The following is a 12,029-nucleotide window of genomic DNA, read 5'->3' on the forward strand; positions in this document are numbered from 1 at the left end:
AGGCCTTTGAGGAACATTAACTGAGGGGCTTCAAAAGAAGAGAGCGCTGCAACCTTAAGCATCATGTTACGAATGAACATCCATGGAAGAAACTGCTTACAAGTCAGAAACAAGGGTCACCAAAATCTGCATATCCACCAGAATCTAAACTACTTCTCTAATGTTTAGGCATGGCATGTCTTTTGCCATCTTCTGTTCTATCTGTCCACCTGCTTACTCTGTCCTCTCCTCTCATTTGCTTACGAAACTTTGGTATGAAATCAGTTGTGTCTGAAATTCCTTCTTCTAGGACAAACCACGAGGCTGGATTCGGTCACTTCATCAGCAACATTCACACCAGTTATTAACTGGGGCTTCCCCCCAGCCTCAACACACAAGTATTTCTAGATAGAATCTTTCTTCAGTTCCCCAAGAACTTGAGTCCTTGGTTTATACCTCGCATTTAGTCTGTCAACCACTTGGAGCAAGAACTGGCACTTCATCAGCATCTTCTTTGTGGAGACAACAATATTGTCAATAGTTCAATAATAATTATCAGTTTGGATGAACAGCCTATGCAAACAAAACCCCTTTATAAAAACCGGAATAAGAAAATTAGCAAGGACTAAAGATTCTACTAGAAATGCCAAAGCAGAACTAGGCATGGACCGTCAATGACAAGATTCAGAGAAGCAGAAAACCGAAAATACTAAAACCTTACTATTCGTCATCCTTACCAACTCTTTTCCCCATCACTCCCTTCATTGCACACCAACATGAAGCAGAGGAAAATGATCGGAAAGATCCAGAGAGAAGAAAATGATACATGCCAAGAACTTCCAGAGCAAGTCTGACTTCCTGAAACGACCGGGAATTTAGTAGACGCTACAGGCAGCCGCACTCTGCTGACATGGATTTCTTCTTCCTCTCAACACTGGCAGGGAACAACTACACCCCAGCTTCCACAAATTTTTGATGGTCCATCTAAGAGGTGGACTACTGAAATTCTTGGAAAACACTTTTGCTTTTTAGAGCCTACAAACAACGACCTTGTGCAAATAAAGGATTGCAGCAGCACAACCTCTACAGAGAGACGGTCAGGCCTTCCCCGCTTCCCGTTCCAGGAGTCCGGTTTCTAAGGCCTCCCTTCCAAGCACAGACAGCACTGCTCCATCCTCCTTCCTTCCTTCCTGCAGACATTAGGCCCTCTCTGCCTCCACAGTTGCTTACTTTGGGTCTCTCAAAAACGGTTACCATATCTTTAAAAATAAAATTAGACCATGTTTTGCAAACAGTCCTTCCTTCTCCATTCTTTCCAAGGATGTTAAATTGTTCTGCATGAATGAAAGACATTATTTTAATTTTCTGGCTTTACCCTAGAAGGCCAGGTTTCAAATGCTCACTAGAACACACAGCTATTTTAATTTAAATAGCCTAGCTATTCTAATTTAATGTTGCGAAAACATTTTTTGGAACTGGAGATTTGAAATACCTTACGCTCCTGGCAACAATGCCCACTAAGTCTTTCTTTACTTTAACCACGCTTAGGAATTCTAAGTTTTCAGGACAAAGCATGACAAAAGTTTTAAAAATGTTAACAAACTATAGTACACAGCTAAAGAGGAAAAAAAGATTCAGACATATCCATGGCCCCCGATTTCACAAACTTTTCGTACTGCCGCACTCCGCGCGCGAGCCGTTTGGAACGCACGCTCTCTGGGGCAGGGCATTTTCTTCTCACTTTCTGTAAAACACAGGGCACCATTCTGAGAGCCATGTAAATAAATAATAAGACATTTCGCTAGATAATGCGCATTTGTATTTCGACTCAAAACTCCGGTTTTACTCCGCTCAGTGCCCTGCACGTGACTCCCCAGTCCACCCCTTCAGGCTCCCACTCCCAGGGATATTCGCGGGCCAAGGGTTAACAGCACCCGGCGTGAGGCGACACCAGAACGAGAGAGAAAAGCCAAAAACAAAGCCGCGACCCAGGGCGCTGCCGCCCGTTCCCCCGAGAGCGCGAAGCCCGCGAAGCTGCCCGCGGGCCCCCCCCCGCACCGCACCGCGGCCGACGGGCTCCCGCTGCCACCTCCAGCGGCGGACACCGCGCCGCCGCCCCCGAGCCGCGGAAAACTTCTCCGGGGGAGCCGCGGCCGAGCCCGGCCCCTCAGACGGCACCGGGCGGGCGATGGCTGCCGGACGGCGGCGGGACCGCCGCGCGCCTCACGCACCGCGGAGCCTCCCCCGCGCCCCCCCGGCACCTGCGCGCCCGCGGACAGGTACGCGCCCGCGCGCCCGGCGGAAGGGCGACCGCCCGCGCGCACCGCGCCGCCGAGCCCCTCATCCCCGCCCCCGCCCGCGCGCGGCCCCTCAGGGCGCCCAGACCCCCGCCCCCCCCCCCCCCCCCCCCCCGCTTCAACGGCCGCCGCGCGCGCAGCAGCGCCCCCCTCCTCCTCCTCCCCCCCCCGCCTCCCGCTCCCCCGCGCCCCGTCCTGCCCTTGCCTCCTGCCCGCAGTGCCCGGTGCAGTGGGAGGAGCGGTGCCCGGCGCCCGCCTCCCCTCCGGGCCGCGCGGGGAGGGCTGCCCGCCGCCCCGGCCCCTCGCCGCCCCGGCCCCTCCCAGCCGCCCGCCCGCCTCACCCCGCTCGCCGCCGGCCCCGCCGCAGCCCCCCGGCCCCGTCCCGGCTCCTCCGGCCCCGTCCAGCTCCTCCGGCTCCGCAGCGGCGAGCGGGGCTCCGGCACGTGACAGCGCCCAGCGCCCCCATAGGCTGGAGCTGCCGGGCAACGTGAGCCCGCCCCCTCCCTGCACCTGAGAGAGCACCCGTACGCCAACTGCGTAGGGGGGTGCCGGGCAGGCCGCGCCAATTCCGTAGCGGCGCGGAACCGGCCGTTTCCTCCCTCCTCGCGGCAGGCCAGCGCAGCCTTACGGAATTGACGTAAGGCTTCTCGGCTCGACCCGTCCGGTTTCCTACCTGGGGCCGCTACTCCTTGCGTAAACTGCGTAATCCCACCCGCTGCCCGGGGAGAGGGCTCTCGGCAGTTCAGAGCTCCTGCAGCTGCGCGGGTGAGGAGCGGCCAAGCCTGCACCTAGGAACGCCATTTACGTAAAGCCCCTCAAAGAGGTTAGTGTTTCTTACGAATTCTCCGTAATGTCGTCAACGCGGGCTCTGCACCTGAGAGGGCTCCCGTTGCGCAAATGCCGTAGGTACTAGCGTGTCGGGCGCAGAGTGCGTAAGCGGCGCGGTAGGGTCCTCCCCATCGCCGGCTGCGGGGCGGCCGTGCTCGGCGGGCGGCAGGTGTGTGCGGGGAGAGGGGCCCCGTCTCCGCTCCGGGCGGGGGGCAGCCGGGGCACCTTGGCGGCGGCTGGGCTGGTGGTTTCACCGTCACAAGGCCCCGCTTTGCAGCGGCCCAGGGCCGCAACCGCTCGCCGCCGGGTGAAGGCGCTGGGCTGGCGGGCGCTGACAGGGCCGGGCCGCGGGCCCAGGGAGGGAGGGGGCGAGGCTGAGGGGAGCGGGTGAGGCGTGAGGCACGGCCCTGGCGCCCGCTGCCCGGGTAGTGCCCGGCTGGGGGGATGTTGTATCCCACTGCAAAGCCTAGAGCGGTGCAGGAGGAGCGCAGTTTCCCACTCTGAGCCGCGAAGCAGAGTTTCCGTGTGGGGAATTGTTCCTGGGTGGAGTCCTCGGCGGTTGTCTGAGGACGTTGACATCAAGGCAGGTCAGGCTTCACAAGGAACACAGCGTTCGGTGATCCCCGTCTTTTTCTTTTAGAAATCAAGACAAACGGGTTCATCTTAGCTGTCAGCTGCCCCGTGATAATTCTTCCTAATCCCAGACATCTGACCATTCTAGAGCAGATGGGCACCACGGTGAGGTTGAAGACAGAGCTCTGAGTACTGTTGTTCATCACCCTCCTCGGAGAGGTGCTGGCATGCCAAAACCTTTAGGTGTGGAGAGGGAGGGTTGAGTCTGGTGTTTGTTGGGTTTTTCTTTTTAATTTGGATGTGCATTCTGTAGAACCTGTGTGGTTTTGCTTCGACATTCAAAATGGCCGATATGTTCACATGAGTGCTTCAAAATTTCTGCCAGGTGTTCCATGTTAAGTGCCTTTCAAACTCAGCTTTCAACATGTAAGTCCATGGCAATCATATTTAATATCACTATTTACACTTTTCAAAACTAATCTCATATAGGCTGTAAAGATGAAAGACCGTTGACTGGGGAGCTCCGTGCCAGAATGACCAGCACGCAACGTGCTGTGCTGAAGCGACTGATGAGGGAACTTTGGCAAAAGGCAGTAGGATCAGGAGATTTGTAGGGCTGAAGTGAAACAGTAACTTTCATTGAAAAAAGCGATTTGCAGCGTTAGAGTGGAAGTAGAAAACATGTGTGTATTAATAACTTTACATGGAATGAGAGGTCTAGCTTGTTCAAATTAAACTGACATTTTGTATATTTCTTTGCAAGCCTGTAGCTAAAGTGTCACCCTAGTTCTGAACAGTCAGAGCTGTTGTAACAACTTCTGTAACAGACTTTTGTGTGGTGATGTTTAAGGATTGAAAGGAGAAATAAACCTGAGGAATCTCTATTACTGCTTTCAAGTCTACAATCAAGAGATTTCAAAGCAATGAATGAGTTTAGCTAAATTTCCTGTGTGCCCTGAAAATATTAGTGTAGGCCTTGAGAAGGGGTAAGAAGATAATAGCTGAAAAATGAAAGACTGGTCCAAGGGCTTAATGTGAGAATATTTTTATTTGAAATTGATTGCAACAATTAGAGACACTACAAATATAGCCCAGAGGAAGGCTGCTGGAGGAGACAGTGGAATGGGAACGGGCAGCTGTGAAAAAGTGGTGGCTGTGCAGTGAAGCTGGAAATGTAGTAAGGAGAGAAAAATCTGCAAGAGATGGCATCTCCGATAGTGAAGCTTTTGCAGAGGCAGAAAAAAGATATTTTCAGCTGTGGTCTGAGTGAAGTCTTGAATTTTTCTGTTGAGTTTTCCCTTGGGCTAATGATTTGCCAAGGGTAAAAACACAGAGGAAAGGGGATTGATGGATTAATTTAGAATACAGGGGATTGGAAGAGCTTTGGCGCTGCAGTACAAGGATATAAATTTAACAAGGAAAAGAACATCTGAGGTTTGGAAAAAAAGTTAACATCTGTCTTTAGACTTCATGGAATAAAAAGTAAGAAAATTGAATTTATATCTCAAAGTATACTCAGTAAGAGATGGGGACTTGAATTGTGCCAAAGCAACATGGCATTAGAGTTACCTTGATGAAAGTTGCAGTAATTAACAATAATTATGCTCTTTCTTGGGACAAAATACTGGTGTAGAAAATTTTTTGTTGTTTTTTTTTTTTAAACATATAACTATGATGGAAATAATCACCATTTTAAACATATAACTATGATGGAAATAATCCTGCAGATCTTTTCATAGAAATATTTAAGACATTGTCGTGTATTTTTGAATGTTACCAGCATCCCCTAGACAACTGAGGGAATCACAAAGGCTGTGGAGATTCACAGACTAGGTTAGGTGAAACACTTTGCTACCACTACGAGTGGTGTAGTCTAGATTAGAATTCCAAGCCTTGTGCTCCTTCCAGTAGGCTGTCCTCACAGTCGTGGGCAGAAGCAAATCTAAAGGGTGACAGTATCTTTGAAAATACGAAATATGTGTCATTAGTGTGTAACTTAGATTTTTTTTCATTTTTTTTAAAGAAGTTGATTATCTAAATGACACCAGCAAATCTAAACTTTCTAGGAAAAGTGAGTGTGGAAAGGGAAATCATAGTTAACTTCTGAATACTGCACAGTGGCTTGTCCTGTCTCTCGGTATCTCCTGACTGGCCACACTAGGTTAAGATGGTCTGATTTTAAGTACTATCTAGGTTTTGTGCTGTAACAACTGTATATAATGGAATAAAACCAGTCATATGAAAGCAGTATACAGATGTGAGAGAACAGTTGTGGTGACTGAAGTCGTGTAAGACTCTCACTGAGGTTTAATCATAGAATCATAGAATGTTCGGGGTTGGAAGGGACTTCTGTGGGTCATCTAGTCCAACCCTCCTGCTGAAGCAGGGTCACCTACAGCAGGCTGCACAGGACCTTGTCCAGGTGAGTCTTGAATATCTCCAGAGAAGGAGACTCCACAGCCCTGGGCAGCCTGGGCCAGGGCTCCGTCACCCTCAGAGGGAAGAAGTTCTTCCTCATGTTCAGCTGGAGCTTCCTGTGCCTCAGTTTGTGCCCGTTGCCCCTTGTCCTGTCACTGGGCACCACTGAAAAGAGCTTGGCCCCATCTTCCTGACACCCACCCTGCAGATATTTGTAAGTATATATTAGGAGTGGTTGGTAAAAAAAAAAAAGAAAAAAAAAAAAATCGCTGTTCCTGGACTGATTTTTCTACTTGTAGATCTATAAATGTGACAAAGAAGTTTTGTAACTAGTATTAAATAAAAAATAGAGGCAAGGCAGGAGCTAATGTATATGACCAGGATGTGAAAGCAATTTTCCTGGGGAGGAAAAAAACCTGGAAAAACAGCAGGACCCTTTATAAAAAGTTGTTGACAGCTACCGGTGATAGCTTGGAGTGAACCAGGGACTGAAATCTGCAGCGAGGCAGCCCTTCGGGATGGTGTACTTGGATGATCTAGCATCAGCAACAAATACTACCCTAAGGACTAAATGGCAATGAGCTATAGTAAAGGGAAAAATCATAAGTGAGTGAGGATGAAATGTGACCTACCAAATTTCAAGTGTATGGTATTGTTTACAGACAAATGGGAATGTTCGCTTCGTGCCTGAGGGAAGAGGTATTTTTCTCTTGTTATAACTCAGAAAAGAAATCTCTGTTTGAGATTTACCATTGTCCAGTGACCCAGTTCCTTGCAGGTTTCAAATTCTGCCTTTAGACATGTACTAAAGTCCGTGGGATTTGTGCAAAGGTACCTGAGGACAGGCTTTGAAATGGAAAAAAATATCTCTGTGTGAGGCATGTATTTTACAAATCTTCACAGAAAAAGCTATCTTTACACGTGAAATTAGTCTCATAAGCTTCACAAGAACTTAAAAAATAACAGAAAATTGTAAAATTTGTAAAGGAACTTGTTTGACTTTACATCTTAGATCTATAAAAACAGATAATTGCATGTGCTTAGCTTTAATTTCAGTGGGACTGATCACACAGTTAATGTGACTGTTTGCATGCTTTGAAGTTTGGCAATGTTTGAATACTTTCCACGCAGGAGGCTTGGATTTAGGAAGGTGATAAGCTAAGAAGATGACTTGCAAATGTGAAGTGTTTTGAAGAAAACCTTGAAGTTTGAAAAAGCAACTCATCTTTAGTGGCAAGAATGAAGTTGGAAACAATTCCGTACAAAATATAACAGTGTCCAGAGCCACTCTTCTGTCTTGCTGTGTTTGCTTGTGTGGAGAGAAGTCACGAGAAAAGAAGGGAGGTAGAATGCCAAAGGATACAGAAAACAAAGGGGAAAGTCATGATGCCATCTGGCTTCTGCAACAAAACCCAACAACATAGAGAGCAGAAGGTGAAAGTTAAAGGGCTATAATATAAGCAGAATAAAAATAGATGTTGAGTGGATTAAAGCTGCATTCAGGAAGGGTAAACATTTTTTGTAAATCCCGTATCCTTGCAGGGCAACTGTGCAAGTATGAAAACCCAGCATCAATAAAAATATTTCTGCAAATTACATTAAAATCAAAGGCTAAATATCTGAGTAGTCAAATGCTGGGAGTGGTCTGAGGGTGCGGGAAGGGAAATCAACAGTGAAAACTTGACAGATTTTAATTGAATCTGTTTCTCTGCGGGATGTGGGCAGAAGATTCACAGTGGGGGAAAAGAAACACGAGACGATATCAGTACTAGAATAGTCTTTGCTAGGGTAGATAAGCATTACTTGAGGTAGGTTTAACTGTATGTGGGCATTAATCTTGTGAAAGCATGTCCAAGTCCTAACCAAACAACTCTCCTTCCACCCTGCTTATGACTGGGACTGGTGTGGCTTAAGCCTGGGTTCTCACCACGTAGCTGGGAGTGCGAGTACTGTTGAGTTTTACTTTAACATGGGCTCTGACATCTCTGTTTCCTAGTGAGGATCCTGCAGAAGTTGATTAATTGAGTTCAAGTTTGGTAGTTCTCAAATGCCATCATGTTGTTCCTTGAACATCCCACATTGTTACTTGGTGTCAGTTTTTACCCTGTTTTGTGTATGCTTGATCCCAGCTTTTATTATTTCCTTTCATTCCATTCTGCCTTCATTTTTGTTTGGCCTGCACCTACTCAATGGTTAATCTGTGGCATGATGTAGCAAAGAGTTTTATTCTGAAAAATGCTTACAAGATTTGTGTTCATTTAAAAAAAAGTGTATCTTGGGCATAAAAGGGAGAGAATCAAGTGGATGACTATCCAGTGTCGAGGGTACTTAAAAATCTAGAATCCGAGCTGCAAAACATAAGATGATGTGCATAAATCTGACAGTTTTTTGTGTACCTAACTCATTAGTAAGAGTTTTACAGAGTAATTGCTAGTATCTGGTGCAATCTTGAATGATAGTTGTTTGACTTTGGACAGGAGCAAAGGATACAAAATGGTACTGGAGGAAAATCAGACACTGAAAAGAGGAGGAATCACACCATGAAATGTACCACAGTGCTCTCCAAGTCCCAGAGCAGGCTCTGTGGGGTAACATTTCAGAGATCTTTTTAGCGATAGGGATGAAGATCAGCTTGAAAAGCAAGCGAAACTGGAACCAAGTAAGTGGGAAATACTTTCAGGTTATGACTAATGCAATTATTAGAGAGGCTACTGCATGCACTGTGGTGGATTTAGCTTCAAATAAGAACAGAAGTTATGCCATGTGTGATTGATTCCAGGTTAGGTTACAATTTAGAAGTGCAATTAGTGAGTCATTTGCTACTTTATATCAATTATTAAAAACAACAAAGGTCTAGGTTAAAAAAAAGAAGGGTGCATATCTTGGTATGTGCTGCTCCAGTTGTTAATCTCCTGATTTCACATCTTTGTTTGATGTGTTTTAGCTTTGCTGAGTGTCACGGTACAGAGCGTTCCTTACGCTGGCGAGTGAGTTGCCGCACGCTGTGCGGGCACTCGGCATTACAGTCGCTTTGGTATGAGCCTGTCCCTGCACCCCTCCGTGCTTGGTTTGGCTAGAACCAGCCCAAGTGAAGTTGTCTATAGTGAACCTGCAAATCAGCAGCTTCCCGAACCATTTGTAAACAGAAGTGTTTTAATCTTATTTTCATAGGTGCTCTTTAGGGCACAGTGCAGTGTAGCTAGCCTTGGCATCTTAACACCTAAATTGTTTTATAGACTGGGCTGTCGTCAGTCTGCTGAATGTATTCTCACCCTCATCTGGCAACTGCTGAATGTATAATTACAACTTTTCCACTAGTGGCCATGGCAAAACTAATAGCGGTAAACATGCTTCTTTAAAATGTGAGTGTGCATGTGCTGACGTGTTTTCTGCTGAGATTGTTTCCTTGCTGTATGTGTCCTAGGAGTGTTTCCTGAGAAATTAAAACTCTGTAGTTAATTTAATGTTTTTTTCAAAATACAGATTGCATTGCCCAAATGGAAAGAGAATGAACTCTTTCAGAGGAGTGCTGCCATATTGCTCGTTACTGATGTAGGAGAGGGCACACGATCACTCCTGTCAGGGTGGAGGAAAAAAAAAAAGTCATTTTAATTCCTGTCTCAAAGTGTTTCTGCAGGTTGTTGGAATCTAACAAACTGCTGTTGACAGTACGATGTCAGTCCCTACAGAAAGGGAAGTGAGACAAAGCAGTAATTACTGACTTCGTTGGAACGAGACAATCTTTAAGGTCCCTTCCAACCCAAACCATTCTATGATTCTGTGATACCCTCTGCCATCAGTATTACAACAGTTATGGACCCTGGGAAAAACCAGAGAGGACAGACCATGGGAAGTGGCCAGGGTCAAGGGCTTTCTCACAGCGGTACCTCCTGTTGCTGCTGTCAGAGACACAACATCAGGCTACGCAGGAGCATTGAGCTGATCCAACAGAGCATTCCCTATGCAATAGGAAGGCCTGGAAACAAATAGCATTGCCAATCTTCAATGAGCATTTAATTAACATTTCTAAATTAAAATAAAAATGGGGCCCTAAATGATCATCTGAAGCCTCCTGATCCTTGACATCTCTCCTTTGGGAAGTGGGGTGTTGATACATCATCTGGCCTTTCACATTTTACTCTTCTTGTGAATGGAAAGTGCTTTCACCTGTTGTGCGCATGGGAATGAGGGACTGTACCTGGTTACAGGGCATCTCTGCCTGTGTGCTCTGTGCAAGGAGGGGTAGCAGAAAGAAGGTTCTGCACTCGTGTTGTAGCTGAGCGTGTGGGGTTGGCAGGGTCTTACGCAGCAGGTTTCTCATTGCAATTTAATGGCGTGAAGTTCCGAAGACTGACTGTTGGTCTGCATGTCTCCTCCCTAGAGAAGCCTGGGCTGTATGAACAGGCATCTGTCCATAGGACTGAGCTTCACAGAGGTGTCCACAGTTTTCAGTCTTAATACGTTATAATACACCTTTGAGATATGATCCTGTGGTCACTTAACCGTCACAGTGGTTGTGGTTGACGTGGTTAGCACTTATATATTACTGGGATTGTAGACATGATGAACTAGTCTGAAAATCAGCTGGTTTTCCCATTGCGTGGGTAGAATATGATGCATCTTTATCTCATATCAATAAGAGGTAAGTATTTTCATATGTATCAGTGCCAAGTAGATAAATATTTTGGGGAGTGTGTATGTCCTTTCTAGAAAAACGATGATACAGTTGTAAGGGTTATTGTTCTAGAGAAGAGTGTGATTGGACAAGGTAAGGGAAGACAGGAGTTTAGTGCAGGTCCTTAGATAGATGTATTAGGGGTTGGTTTTTTTTTTCCTTTTCCTTTGAAGTTTAGGATTGAAAACCTGCCATCATTCCAAAGCAGAAACAACTTGGGTGGCCTTTTTATCACTAATAGGCAGAGTAACTAGGAAGGACTGTGACTCCACTGAAAAGAGGCTCTGTCATACGAGAGGTTTTCCAGGTCAAGATTAAAAGTAAAATATCTCTCATCACATGAGCCTTTGTACTGCACCCATATTTTCTAAATGCTTTTGGCTTATCTTTAATGTTTATGCTGCTATCAAAAATAAACCCAGCTTCAATCTCTGCGGGTGTTGTATTTAACATCAACATTGAATAGGCTTTTTCATTCCTAAATGCTAATTTTCTTTCTGTTTTCAATCTGTTTCTGGAACAAAAAGGTTTTGTTTTCAGTGGTGTGGTTTGGGGTTTTTCTCTTTGGTTTTTTATCTGCAAGTTTTCTCCTTCCCATATCTGTTTTTGTCTGTGTCGAGCTGTATTTTTTTGATGGAAGCAATAGCTGAGTGTCGATGACCCTGAAGCCTAGACCTTGAATCAGAGTACCTGAGTGCATCTGGCAGTACAGTCATAATAACAGTAATTTAAAAAAAGCTTTACCAAGATTCATTTTCATCAACAGAAAGTGGAGAAGTCCTAGGAATAATATTAACTGTTAGATAGAAATAAAATGCTTTGATATGTGGTCAGAAATCTGGTCTGAAAATCTTGCTATAATGAGAATTTTGGTTATAATTAAGTAGTTTTAGAACTTTATTAAAAATTTTGTGAGACTACAGCCAGAATTCAATGGCATTTGGAAAATTTTCATCAGCTGGACCCTTGGAATAAAATACTGACATTGTTGAAGCTGGTGTGTTTCCTGAATGTACAGGTACCCAAACCCAGTATCGCAACATGGGGTCAGAGCAGTTTGTAATTCTGATGTCTGTTCATCTCAAAGTAGATGAAATTCTAGAGCAGGCAGATGTGATCTAGTACACTAAAACCTACATCTGACACATGGGAGTTGGTGTGTCCCTCTAACCAGAATCACAGTAGAAGGCTTACTCTATGTTTTGTCTCTTCTGTGATAATGTGCTGTGTTCCTTGCACTGCATAAAGTAGAAGTAAAC

General features: G+C 45.9%; 2 protein-coding genes across 12 annotated transcripts in view; one reads left to right on the top strand and one right to left on the bottom strand.

Annotated features, from left to right (window-relative positions):
- The window catches only part of STRBP (spermatid perinuclear RNA binding protein), a 78,311-nt gene extending 75,595 nt beyond the window's left edge, over window positions 1–2,716 (bottom strand). The window contains exon 1 of one of the 3 annotated variants that reach the window (XM_075439191.1): window positions 2,618–2,716. The gene's annotated coding sequence lies outside the window, so the exon portion shown is untranslated. Of the gene's footprint in view, window positions 1–2,481; window positions 2,561–2,617 lie in introns of those variants that run through there. The other 2 variants (XM_075439192.1, XM_075439193.1) reach the window with 2 other exon arrangements.
- The window catches only part of CRB2 (crumbs cell polarity complex component 2), a 76,827-nt gene continuing 67,026 nt past the window's right edge, over window positions 2,229–12,029 (top strand). For 5 of the 9 annotated variants that reach the window (XM_075439171.1, XM_075439164.1, XM_075439173.1 and 2 more), the window contains exon 1: window positions 2,930–3,099. The gene's annotated coding sequence lies outside the window, so the exon portion shown is untranslated. Of the gene's footprint in view, window positions 2,259–2,929; window positions 3,100–3,202; window positions 3,274–12,029 lie in introns of those variants that run through there. The other 4 variants (XM_075439167.1, XM_075439174.1, XM_075439170.1 and 1 more) reach the window with 3 other exon arrangements.

Source organism: Opisthocomus hoazin, chromosome 19 (genome assembly GCF_030867145.1).
Source record: "Opisthocomus hoazin isolate bOpiHoa1 chromosome 19, bOpiHoa1.hap1, whole genome shotgun sequence".
Taxonomy (NCBI): Eukaryota; Metazoa; Chordata; class Aves; order Opisthocomiformes; family Opisthocomidae; genus Opisthocomus; species Opisthocomus hoazin.